The 13,668-nt window shown below is 33.7% G+C and overlaps 1 pseudogene; it reads left to right on the top strand.

The window, feature by feature from the left end:
- Positions 1–9,330: 9,330 nt before the first annotated feature.
- On the top strand, positions 9,331–12,770 carry LOC149534660 (origin of replication complex subunit 6-like; annotated as a pseudogene).
- The last annotated feature ends 898 nt before the right edge of the window (positions 12,771–13,668 follow it).

Genomic DNA, 13,668 nt, shown 5'->3' with positions numbered 1-13,668 from the left:
TCTCATGATCTCTTCCTTTCAAATCCTCTTCATCAATTAAATTATATGGTACTATACATTGTTAGAAAAATGTCTCCACAGTGGGTTTAACATTGTGTCTTACTAATAGGTTTGACATCAATGACAAAATATAAAATTCTTCAATTATAGTTTCCAATGGAAACCCCAAAACCCAACCATAATTTCATTTATTATTATGTCATCACTTATTAACCAGCTAACATATAGAGGCATCCTTCGTAGGCTACTAGTCTCTAAGCATAGGATCCCCTAACAGCTTATCCTGGGCCCCAGCACTTATGGAAAGCCACTTAGCTAGGGTCTCTACCCTACTCATGAATCCAAAACCAAAATCATAAAATAATTTAGGGAACAACATTCTAAGGGTCCCATACCCCTAGTTTAAATAAGATCCTAACTCATCATGTCAGCATCACAATGCATAAACACATAGACACTAATAAGGAAAAAAGACTATGATAAATATAATTTTTATGTAGCACAAAATAATTTGACATGCCTCTAGTGTCTTAAACAACAATTGGGAGCATGAAAACTCAAGTAGGAGATCAAACTAGTTTTTAGAAAAACCAAATCAAGCATATATAACTCCAAAGAATATAATAGAAACATGTAGCATGCACAACAAATAATGGATAAGAATAGATCAAAGATATCACAATACAATATTCCATGCCTTGAGTTACCAACAACCCTTTAACTAGAAAACATTATATCTCCCAAAACTAGTGGCTAAATACCATAGGAAAATACATAGCATTTTCACAAAAAGAAACTCAAAACATCTAAATCATTCTAGGAGTTAAATATAAAATTATAGTTCATCAAGAAAATATATAAATAGATCAATATTTAATTAGATAAAAAATAAGTTCAATCCATACCTTGTGTCCTATGGAGATTTAACGGAAGTAGGAACAAAGAGAAAATAAATCCAACTTGAGATGCATCATTCAAACCCACTTCCATTTCAAAAACCTTCATGGTTGAAGAAGAATAAATTCCACAAAAATGTGTTTCTCTGTCAGCCCCTTAATCTCTTACATATAACTCTCTCTCTCCAAAAGGAAATAAACTTACAAATCCTTAAAGAATTATACTCATAAACTCTCCCTCACATATCATTAATTTTTCTCCATATTCATAAAAAGTACAATCAATATTTCTTCTACCTTTTGTTGGAAATATTATTGAAAGGCTCATTGTTGTTGAAGATCAAAGAGGGAGATTGTTGTAAAAGAATTTTTTCAATCATTGTTTTTCATTGATGTCAAACCTGCTATTTGTAGGAATGATATTTGCTTATAAGATCCAAGTAGTATCACTTAGTTGATTGATGAAGAGGATTTGATCAACAAGATGTAACAAGAGCGCCTAAGGGAAAGGTTGAGTTATGATGTTGTAATGAAGTGCAAGGATCAGTTAAGAAAATGATTAAGTAATGTATTGATGATATACTCAAGGATATAGAGAGTGGTCACACTTAGAAACATTGGAGGAAGAAGTTGTAACAAGGTTAACTACAAAGCTTGAACTAAGATCATTAGTGGGTGCCGAGCAAGTTACTTGAAGCTGAGAAAATTTTTAGTAGAAGTTGAGTAACAAAAATTTCTAGTGTGTGCCAAGTGATCTTCATGTGCCGAGTGAAGATTAGGTGCCGAGCATCAAAAAAAATTTAATTGGTGTTGAGTGATCTTCAGGTGTCGAGCATCAAGAAAAACACAATTGATGCCGAGTAACACAATATGTGCTGAGCACCAGTATTTCAATAGTGTCGAGCTACTACATTATTTCAAATGACAAATATTCACCAAATCTAATCCACCATAGTGGTTACATTGAATTTTGTGAACAAGTTGGAAGATAAGGATGATGAGTTGGAGGCACAAAATCCTATGTAAGTCATTTTTGGGTGAATTCTAAAGGATTATTCAAGAAGTTTCTAGAGGAAACAAAATATAGGTTAGATGAAATGAATCCTACCTAATCCATGCGAATTGAAATTGAAAAATGGTAGAATCAAGCAGGAAAAGGCACTCTAAGACTTCTATTTAAGAAGTCATAGACCAAGAAGCAAAGAGCTACTAAAGAGAAAAATCTACAAAGTGGTTAGAAGGGTGTCAAGGAGGAGATATCTAGGAGAAGGAAGATCACAGAGGGTCTACTTTTATGAGTGGTCATGAAGAGATGATTGCACTAGTACATTGAGTGTGGAGACTCAAGGAGGCAAAGATTGAAAGGAGGAGAAGTTGTCAAGAGTTGTAGAGATTAAAGGCTAGGCAAGGGTATGAGCTGAGAAGTGATCTAAGATCTGCAAGATAAGTTGTATGTTGTAGTCAAATCAAGATTTTCTAATACTCTCAAGCAATTGTATTATATCTCAAAATTCTATGGACTTAGGTTGGCCTAACAACCATTTGTAAATCATTTAACAAGGTGACATTCCAAGTGAATGTTGTAAAGTCCTTTAACCAGGCCCACTTCTAACAAGGTGGTTAAATTCTCTAACAAGGTCACATTTAACAATGTGTTGTAAGCCTTTACTAGGGCAAGCCATTCATAGGGCATCACTTTAGAAGAGTGAGAATTGAGTAGCATCTTACTGGTGGTTTTTTTCCAAATTATTTTTCCACATAAATCACTATGTCATGTGTTGATTTCTTATTTTCTTGCATGTTGATTTACAATAACTTTCTGATTAGATAAGTTAAAGCATGGATGAATGAATGGTTGAATGAGTTCACTATACTTAGTGAAAAGTTTGAGTAGGACATTTGGACCTTGAATAACTGATTCACACCCCCCCCCCCCCCCCTCTCATTTATTCTAAAGAAATTCTAACAATTGGTATGAGAGCCATTTTCTAATTTAGTTTCAAGGTACTAGAAACAGAAAGATCAAGATGTCCAAGAGGGAAGTTCCCAAGCTCAACAAAGACAACTTTGTTGCATGGAAAAGTTTGATGAAATTGCACCTTGGATCAATAGGTGACTATGCACAAACCTCAATTGGAACAGAACATGTAACTCCAACGGGACCTCTCACTACAGATTATTTGAATAAAAGGAAGGAGCATAACCAAGCAATGTTGGAGATTGCCTCTGCACTCAACTATGCAAAATATGATGACATCAAAGACTATGACACTGCATTCAAAATGTGGAAAACCTTATTAGAAATCTATGGAGGAGATCAAAATGTTCAGAGAGCGAAGAGAGAAAGCTTAAGAGGAAAGTTTGGTGACATGAAGATGGAAAAAGGTGAAAATGTTGCTTAGTACACTTCAAGAATGAAAGAAGTGGTGAGTGCAATAAGAAGTCTAGGTGGACAATTGGAATAAGAAACAACTATCAAAAAATACTTAAGAACTCTACTTCCTATATATGCTATTAGAGTTTTAGCCATCCAAGAGCTGAGGTGTGTGGAAGGGAACACAATAACCTTTAAAGGAATAGTGGGAAGACTTACTACATTTGACTTATCCAATTTTGACAAATACAGACCTAAGAACCTTGAATCTACTTTCAAGGTCAAGATGACAATCAAAGACAGTGAGGAGAACACATCAAGCAAGAAAAGAAGAAAAGGAAAACATACATCCAGTGATAACAACACAGATCAGGAAGATGTGGAACAATTAGAAGCGCTACTAGCTAGGAGATTTCATAGAGGTAAAGACAAATTCAAAGGTAAGCTCCCTATCATATGTTTCAATTGCAATGAAGTAGGTCATATAGCTACAAGATGTACACAAAAGAAGAACTACAAAGAAGGAAACAAGTACAAGACACTAGTACATTTCACCCCATTTTTTGACCAAAATTTTTGACCATCTATTAGAATGTTTTAGATTGGTTGGAATATGGAAGGAAAAATATGTTTTTTTAAAAGTCCATGCCCGTGTTGGTCAAAATTTCAACCAACACAAGCTTAACATGTCAAAATGAAAAAGGTTTCCCATTTCATTGTTATGTTTTGTGCGCGTGGGAGCTACACAAGTGCCATTCACTTTGGTTTTCATAGAGTGCAGGAGCTATAGGATCAAAGGAACAAAGGAGCAGGGTTTCCAATTAAGAGCTAATAGTGCACACTTGAGGTGATCTGTGAGGTGATGTGTTAAGGGTTCTCGGAGAGTGAAGGGTGAAGTGACACACATGAGGAGGTGTTGGATTCCCTAAATCGATATCTAAGCAATAACATATTCAATGACACGGTTTGTGATTTGGCATCTGACCTAGGTTTAGAAACTATAGCAAATGTCTGGCCGATGACTCATATTCAAGGAATATGTTAATTATAGATTTCATTTGAATGTTGAAGATCATTGTATTGCATTTCAAGGTTAATGAAGAATGTCACCAACATGGTTTATAGAGTTCTCATCTATGAAATGCATTGATGATTTCAAGACCACTGGTTATGTGTTTGTGATATTGTCATGGGGAGTTATTTCATTTTGACTCTACTTATGGATAAGAGATTTGTTTTATCTTTTTTCTTATGCATATTTTGGAAAGGCCCAAACGCATAAATCTAAAATATATTTTACTTTTAGGCATGGGCTTGAGTATTGTTTTACTTCTTAACTCTTCTTAATACTAATAATTTGTAATCAGAGTAGTCCAATTTTGAACTAATTCTTAACTAAAATACCATCTTTCCCGTGTCTAAAAATTGCATTTCCAAGTGAGGGTTGCTCCTTGGATATGACTACAATAAATGACTAATTTTCTGTTTTGAACTCCTCTTCCATTAACTCTTCATCAAAAAAGTAAGATTTTGGGTTCCCTTCACATTGCTTGAAAACATTGTATACCAAGCTATAAGTAGTTGTAGAAATAATTTGTATTTGGTTTTGAACAGCCAATAATAAAGATATGATAGGCCATGAAATAACATCCCTTTTAGCAATAATTGAAGCCAGAATGATCCTCATGTAATCATGAATGTATTTGTCATGATCCTCTTGATAGCAATGAGGAAATTATGAAACATCTGATGTCACCTAACAAATAAAAACTTTCGACGATCAATTGAAAGATCTTCCTTATTTTATCATCCTTCTCAGGAACCCATGGAGTTGTAGTTCTTATAAACTCACTCATGCAGTGAGTAAAAACAAGTCCCACCTTCTTATCTTTGTGATTTAGCAACCTATGCTCACCCAAGAAGGTCACTATTGGAACCATTTTTGTCTAAATCACTTTGGAAGGTGGTTGATCCACTGTGTGCAAATAGTTCACTAGATCCACCACCGATGTAAGTAAAACATCTTTTGACAAAGACATGTCACCAAGTTTATCTCCTATAGTAGAGATCTCTTTACTCCACTTTCTGTCATCTGCCAAACTTGTAAAATGATTCATCTTAGTCTTTGTTCTTTTTCCTTCTTTCATTAACCCTTCTTCAAGGCTAACTTCTAATTCTTATTTTGTTATTATTTTGATGTACTACATCAAGTTCATTTATGATGCCTCAAGATTATGACCACACTTAAGAATTTGTCAAAGGGAATTTGTTTCTTAAGCCCCTCTTGCTTGCTTTTTGGTACTCTTCAAAGATTTGAATAGCTTCATATTTGTAACTTCTCTTTTCATTTGTCTTTGTACTCTTCAATGCTTCAAGTCCCATTATCTTGGGTTCTTTCTCTTTCAAGAATGAGTCTTTTGACTCTAATTGAGTGTCTGATTCAAGATCCATTTCCTTTCTCCTTTTTCTTATGTAGTGTAGTGGTACCTATCAAAATATTTAGTAGCCTTGACCTTCTCCAGTTCATTTGTGTACTCATTAAAGATTGCGATGACCTCATGCATAGGTATAGTATTACCTGACAAACATAAATATTTGGAAAAAGTTAAAAGATTTTTCATCTTTTGATATTTGTTATACCATCCATCAATTTTAGAGGCTGCGATTTCATTATCCTTTTCTTCTATTTTTGTTATCATCCTTAACATCCTAGACTGGTAGGATTTTGTCTTTGGTACCACTATAAAGACCTTAAGGTCTGTATGATCTGAACTTTTTTTTTCTAAACTATTTAAACCTCAAAACAAATAACTATACATAACATCGATTCAAGAAAAGAAACAGTTAATTATGCTTATGCAATCTTACAGCATCCCATTTTTAGCCAACACCTATAAATTTAAGAATATATTTACTCTTGAAATTAATATAGAATTTCTTTACAATGCTAATTTAAGCTTTCAAATTATACAAAACTCAATAAAGAGAGTTTGAATAGTAATGCACAACAGATGAGAACTCTCAAGGGTTTCATCCCAAGACCATGTAGAGCTCAAACAACAACATACAATAGAAAAGATGATCTCCTAGGAGTTTCATCCCAAGATCCAAATTGTGCATAGATAATAAAAAATAAAACAAAATAAAATAAATAATAATTATAACTTTTTTCAAGAAGACAAAATTGCATAGTTGGCAGCAATCTGTTGTTTCCTTCTTGGAGACATTTGTCACTATAAGAAAAAACTGGGCTTCTTCAAGAAGTTAGTGGTTCATACTAGAAGATTCAAGACTAAAATTTGTTTCTTTACTTCCTACACTAGATAAGACCACATGGCTGGTACAATCTAATATTTTCCTACTTTTTCTAGAAGGAGATGAAACTTCATAATTGGCAACCAACACTGCCATCTAGGCCAGGTGCTTGCCAGCATTGCCATCAAGGCCAGGTGGTATGAATTTTATGGGTTCATCACATACAAGTTTGAACACACAATCTAAATGTGAAGCTTCTCAGTTCCAACTCTACAAGTTTTTTGAGCTTGGCTGACTCGGCTGAATTTGGGTCTTGGTAGAGCCGACCCAACTCTACACTAACAAAGTTTAGAGCAGATTATGTGAGTCTTAGAATGTTGGGATTTAATAAATGGTTATAAGAAGGTATTAATGGCCTTGGACGAACTACCCACCAAATAGCATTGTCATTATCATATTGTGGTGAGCATTCATATCTGTAAACAAATTGGGCACCAAGATTAGTAGGAATGATCATAAGGGAATTCCATTGTTTAGCATGCTCTAGAAAAAATACTTTTTGGATGGTTGGACTCTCGAGAAGACTTGGTTTACCTTATGGTGTTGATTGACACTATGTGGTGTTTATTTTTTTCCATTTTAATTCCACTACATCACTGATATGATCATATCCTGATGCAGTCAATGACAAGTAGAACATTCAACCTCACAAGAGATGGTCTCTTGTGAATCATTCCATGTGAAAAGATGCATCATATAGATTGATTTCATTCAATAAACATGCAGTTGATTCCCAAAAAAGTGACATCTATATCTTTCAAAAGTTATGCTACTAAATGTTGGGCTCGATCTGGCATAATGAGTTGCTTTACATTCCTCCTATGACCTTATTCTAAATCTCTCTAGGATAGATGTTTATTATTAAATCCATTCTCTACTTTACATGTTATATAGCATCTTGAGGCATCCCTTATTGCTTGCATTGTGGTAATAGCTAGTGTTTGTTTGTAGAAAAAGGGTGAAGTTGAATTCCTTTTTCTAAAGAGATGAGCTACTTACTACAAACTCTCATGAGGAAATAGGAAGTTGACAAGCACATTAGGGATACATTGGAATGTTTCCTCTCTAATGCCTACACCATTTTTTAATTATAAGGAGTTTTTGATGGATTATGGACTTGTTGACATTAATTATATTATTTTCTATACAAGCTCACTGTGTCTATAGCTTGCAAAATGTGCACGTGAAGTGTCAAAGTTTGCATCAATAGCTTTAGTGGATGTGGATGCTGAGGAAATCCAAGTTTATATCAAGTATTTTGACATTACTTTGATACCTGTTACAATCTTCTTCTTTAATGCACAACACATGAAGATGGATTCTTGGTATTTCATAGATCCTATTTGAAATCAATTTTGAAATCAAGTAAGAATTATAATAAAATTATGTTGCACATGTTGGTGGGAATAAATTTTATATTTTGGACTGAAAAACATATTTATTATCAATAATTGCACTGTAAACTTTAGAATTCTGCTATGGGCGAATCTCATTATAAAATGCAACTACATCCTAGTTATTAAATTCATTACTAGAATTTAGAAATTTTGTTTTATAACCTTTGATGTCCCATCTTCAACAGGACTCCAGACCATATGACCTTATTCTAAATCTCTCTAGGATAGATGTTTATTATTAAATCCATTCTCTACTTTACATGTTATATAGTAGCTTGAGGTGTCCCTTATTGCTTGCATTGTGGTAATAGCCAGTGTTTGTTTGTAGAAAAAGGGTGAAGTTGAATTCCTTTTTCTAAAGAGATGAGCTACTTACTACAAACTCTCACAAGGAAACAGGAAGTTGACAAGCACATTAGGGATAAATTGTACTGTTTCCTCTCTAATGCCTACCCTATTTTTTAAGTATAAGGAGTTTTTGATGGATTATGGACTTGTTGACATTAATTTTATTATTTTATATACAAGCTCACTGTGTCTATAGCTTGCAAAATGTGTACGTGAAGTGTCAAAGTTTGCATCAATAGCTTTAGTGGATGTGGATGCTGAGGAAATCCAAGTTTATATCAAGTATTTTGACATTACTTTGATACCTGTTACAATCTTCTTCTTTAATGTACAACACATGAAGATGGATTCTTGGTATTTCATACATCCTATTTGAAATTAATTTTGAAATCAAGTAAGAATTATAATAAAATTATGTTGCACATGTTGGTGGGAATAAATTTTATATTTTGGACTGAAAAACATATTTATTATCAGTAATTGCACTGTAAACTTTAGAATTCTGCTATGGGTGAATCTCATTATAAAATGCAGCTACAGCCTGGTTATTAAATTCATTACTAGAATTTAGAAATTTTGTTTTATAACCTTTGATGTCCCATCTTCAATAGGACTCTAGACCATACTAAATGGATAGGTGCATTCCATCAAAAACAAGATTTTATTGATGTTGTGGGTTCATCTGATTTTACATTGAAAAGGATCGGGTCATTTCTCAAATATATAGCATAATCCTTACAACAAAGATCATGCCACATGTTGGCAGTGAGATAATATAACACTGGGTCAAATCTTATTAATGTCATCTATCCTTGCCATTAAACTACATTCCTCAAGACTAGATCTATGTTTCCCAGGAAGAAATAATTTAACAAGAGGAGAATTTATTCCTTGAACATTAGATGATTCCCATTGCTTACCCTTCATGGATTTCCAGTTCTAATTCTTTATGATTTTAGTAGAAAAATTGCAACAATGACATTTAATTTGCAATGATTGAATGCATTGTTTGTACAAATTACAAGTTCCCTTTGATAGACAGAAGGCCATTAGGCTAAGTGGCATGTCTGAGAAGGCATATACCAGATCCTTGAATGCAATATATAATGCACTTGGAGTCAAGTAGGTTAATTATCTAAATCGAATCGGTTGCAATTCTTTGTCTATTTGCTCTTTTGACATTAATGGATTATATTCAAAAATGATGACTAGTCTGCACTTTTAATTTTCCTTGCAGGCCAAAGCTGGACATCCGAGAACTTAGAATCTAGTTTGGATATCTTAGATTGATTGGGTCTACCCAAAGAGTCTTGTCTTTGTAAGTTCCATTTTCCAAGACTCAATTTTCAGCTCTCAAATGGTATGTTTACGTAAACTTCATACCTTTTGCAACTTACTGGTCAAATATTTATATAGTGCTCTATAGAACTTGAGAATCCAAGTTTCCTTAGTTCAGATTTCAGGATCCAAATGGTTTTTTTTCTTGGATTTCCAATCTTTTAAAATTTATGGCTCAAAGGCTTATAGTATGCTCTGTGCTTGGGGAAATTATTAGGGTGTGTATAATGATTTCATCAGAGTAAGGCCTAAGGGCATACCAAATGAAATCCTATGCTCTTATACTTTGACCTTGAATTCTCTAATAAGTGTGGGGTTAGCATATGATCCCCGAGTCTTGTTAGCCCAAAATCATGATCGAATATGAAATTCTAATATTAACCTTATACAGATACAAAGAAAGATTTATAGCTGCTCTACCAGAGTCCCAGAGATCAAGTGTTGATTTTGGTCATCCAGTGTTCACTGTAGTAGCTTTTTACCTATGTGCAAGAAGAAATAAGGTTTGTTTGTACTTGCATATTTCAAGCTTGTTATTAGGCCAATAATAATCCTTTGATTTTGTAGTCAATATGAATGAAGGATATAACCTAGGAGTAGTTTTTTTCTCTTTTTTCTTTTTCTTTTGGGTGAACAACTTAAACAAAATTCAAACCCTTACTCTTGTGTTGGTTTTTATCATCACACATATGACAATGCTATAGTAATGGCCTCAAGTTAGTATTCTCTAAACTTTGGTTTCTTGTTTATCCATATACCCACCCTAAGTTCTGGAACTTGTTGTGCAAAAACCTAACTTATTTATTTGGATGTAGTTAAAAGTTGATAGGATGAAACTGATCGAGATATGTGGTACATCGAACTTTGAGTTTTCAAATGTGAGTGTTCTTTTTGGGTGCATAGAAATCTTGAAGGTTTTGTAATATTATTCACATTTTCAATTTCCAAATGCTAACTAAATCAAACAAGGAAGCCTTCTCGATGATTTATGAATGATCTCTATTTTGATGTTGTGGGAATTGCCAAAGAAAAGAAGGATCCAAAATCTATGAAAAACAATAGAGGTGTGTTTTCTTTATAGACTATTTTGTTTATGTGATGACATTGATTTTTTAACCTTTGCATATTTTTTATATGGCAAGTTCTTTTCATTAATTATGGTCAAATTTAGACTAGGTTCATTCTTGTTACTTAATACATACATTCTTATATTTTTGTGCTTGCTTGGTGCTGGAAAGTTTGAAAGATTATTTCAGGCTTGTTTACATTGTAGTGATTGTGGCCTTTACAAATTTCTCCTATATAAAATTCATATGGGTTGGCATATCTCAAATCCTAATTGTTGAAGATTTCAAAGTGCATTGTACTCTTATGTCTTAAATTGGTTTGACAGACTAGCTGCATAATAATTTTTCTGTTCTTTACATGGTTGAATTTATTTTCACACCATCTTTAACTATTTCTTAGGTTCACATTGATTTAGTATGGTGAATTGGAACAAAAGCTTGGTCTAAATTCTGGTTGTTATGATTGTTGTAGGCAAGTAAGTGTATTGGTTATGTATGGACAAAAATTTTGGATGCATTTCCAAGCAAGAGAATACGTGAAGACGATGTAGAATCTAACAATAGTAGTGAATCAATTAATGATGAATATGAACTTGAGGTAACTCGGTTCATATATTATACCTAAAAGTTTACGAATTTATTTTTATATATTTGATGTTATTCCAATGTGGATAGACATGCAATCCATTTCTCATATAATAATTAATAACTAAGGATGTAAAATCAACTTAGCTGCATTGTTTTATGTGAAAGAATGTGTTTCTTAGTTAAGCATTGGTACTTGATTGTTTCTTTTATTGATGATTGGAAGCACAAGCTTATATTTCTGCATGGTTGAAGGATGTTGTAGTTAAACATAATAATATTTTACTGTAACTATAGTAACATTCCATTTGCATGGTAGTGAAACGGTGTAGGAAAAGTGTAAGTTGAATTCAAATATTCACATCCAATTAAAACACAAGGAAAAAACTTGGGGGTTAACTAAACAAGACACTAGCTCTTATAAAAAAGCTACATTATGTTCTGAGAGCTTGAGAGAGCTGATCTAACTACAGTGTTTGTATCCCTTGCCTAGTTTCCTAGTTTAAATTGCAATCTGGATCACTATGAGATTTTCATATGTTGCCTTTATTGTGAAAACCTTGCTCTTGGATGGTTTAGTCTTTTTGAAAATGACACCAAAATAGTCTGGTTCAATAGTTGATGCTAAAATAGTTAAACTTAGAGCTCTATACAATGACATTGCCACAAAAATCCAAGGAAGCTTGTTTTAAATGTCCTTTGTAAGCTAAAAGTTCTAAGCCTCCCTTGGATGTTAACCTTACTCTTGATTTTGATTATGTCAATACAAGAAAAAGAGATGGCTGAATTGTCAAGAATAGGATTGGCTAGATTGGCTATGATGGGGTAGAATCTAGCTCTCAACATTGCAGAAAAAGGCTTCCCCATCTCAGTCTACAATCAGAGCCCAGAAAAGGTAGATGAGATGGCAGATAGAGCCAAGCTGGAAGGAAATCTACCAGTAAAAGGCTTCCATGATGCCAAGGAATTTGTGCTCTCAATCTAGAAGCCCAAAGTCATAATCCTTCTAATCAAAGTAGAGCCCCCTGTGGACAAATCAATTGAGACTCTGGCTGCCCACATGGAAGAAGGGGACTATATTGTGGAAGGTGGGAATGAATGGTATGAAAACACGAAGAGAAGGAAAGAGGAGGCAAAGAAGAGGGGGGTTCTATATTTGGGCATGGGGGTTTTAGGGGGTAAAGAGGGTGCCAGGAATGGTCCTTCTCTTATGCCTGGAGGGTCATATGAGGCTTACAAGTATATTGAGCATAAAATCATTAAGATCACTCCACAAGTGGATAGTGGCCCTTTTTTCACCTATACTGGAAAGGGTGGATCTAGTAATTTTGTCAAGATGGTGCACAATGGGATCGAGTATGGTGGCATGCAGCTTATTACAGAGGCTTATGATGTGTTGAAGTCTATAGGTAAGGAAATTCAAGATTCAATTATTTCTCACTTTCGATGAGTGTTTTTTTTTGGTGGGTGATATGATCTGTTGAAGTCTATAGGTAAATAAAATTAAGAGTCAATTTGGTTTCAATTTCACAATCCTCTCATCTATGGTCATTATTTCTGACAATTTAGAGTTGTAACTTTCCAACCCATCATCCTGGGTAGAAGATGATTCAAATCATCCTTCATATTTAGATGAATTTATAAAATGTAAATCCCAATTATCAAGGAAATCTTGTCTAAACTTTCATCGAATTGAACTGATGCACGCAATTCCTTACAAATAATAAAAATAGTTACAAAAGCACCCAAGAATCTAAGTAGATCTGGATCAAACTCTGATATAGTTAAATTCAATATTCTGCCTTAACATTCGCCACTTTCTTCCCTTATTATAAGATACAAAAAGGCATCCTTTGTGTGGTTGTAGATTTTTTGCATACAAGACAAGTGGAACCTGCTTTATGATAGCAGCTATAAAATCTCCATGAAATAAAAATTGTGTTGCGATCTTATCAAAATAAAAATGTTATTCCAATCTCAATTATATAGAAGTAGTTTTTACAACTTGAACCCAATTTCTAACTAAATCCACCTTTAGAAACACCATATTATGATCTTCAAAACTTTGCATTGGATAACTTCTGCCAACCTTAATTGTGATGCAAAGGAGATCAATGCTTCTATATCAAATCCTCAAAATCTTGAAGTATTGAACTGCTTGGTTTAAGATTAAAAAAAAATTGTTTAAGATGTGCCAACTTGACTACTTATTGTTTCTTGAATCTGATGTAGGAGCATCCAGAGGTATAAGGGCAATCCTATGTCAACCAAAAAAATGTACTTAGAATTAGTTTTTGTTTCATGTGTTTTCATTTTTGGATACCCATTTGGGTCAAATAAAGGTTCCA

The sequence above is a fragment of the Cupressus sempervirens genome, chromosome 10, assembly GCF_028749045.1.
Source record: "Cupressus sempervirens isolate cs-2001-9-10 chromosome 10, ASM2874904v1, whole genome shotgun sequence".
Lineage (NCBI taxonomy): Eukaryota > Viridiplantae > Streptophyta > Pinopsida > Cupressales > Cupressaceae > Cupressus > Cupressus sempervirens.
Note: the sequence above shows the minus strand (reverse complement) of the source record. Positions and strands in the feature narration are given on the sequence as shown.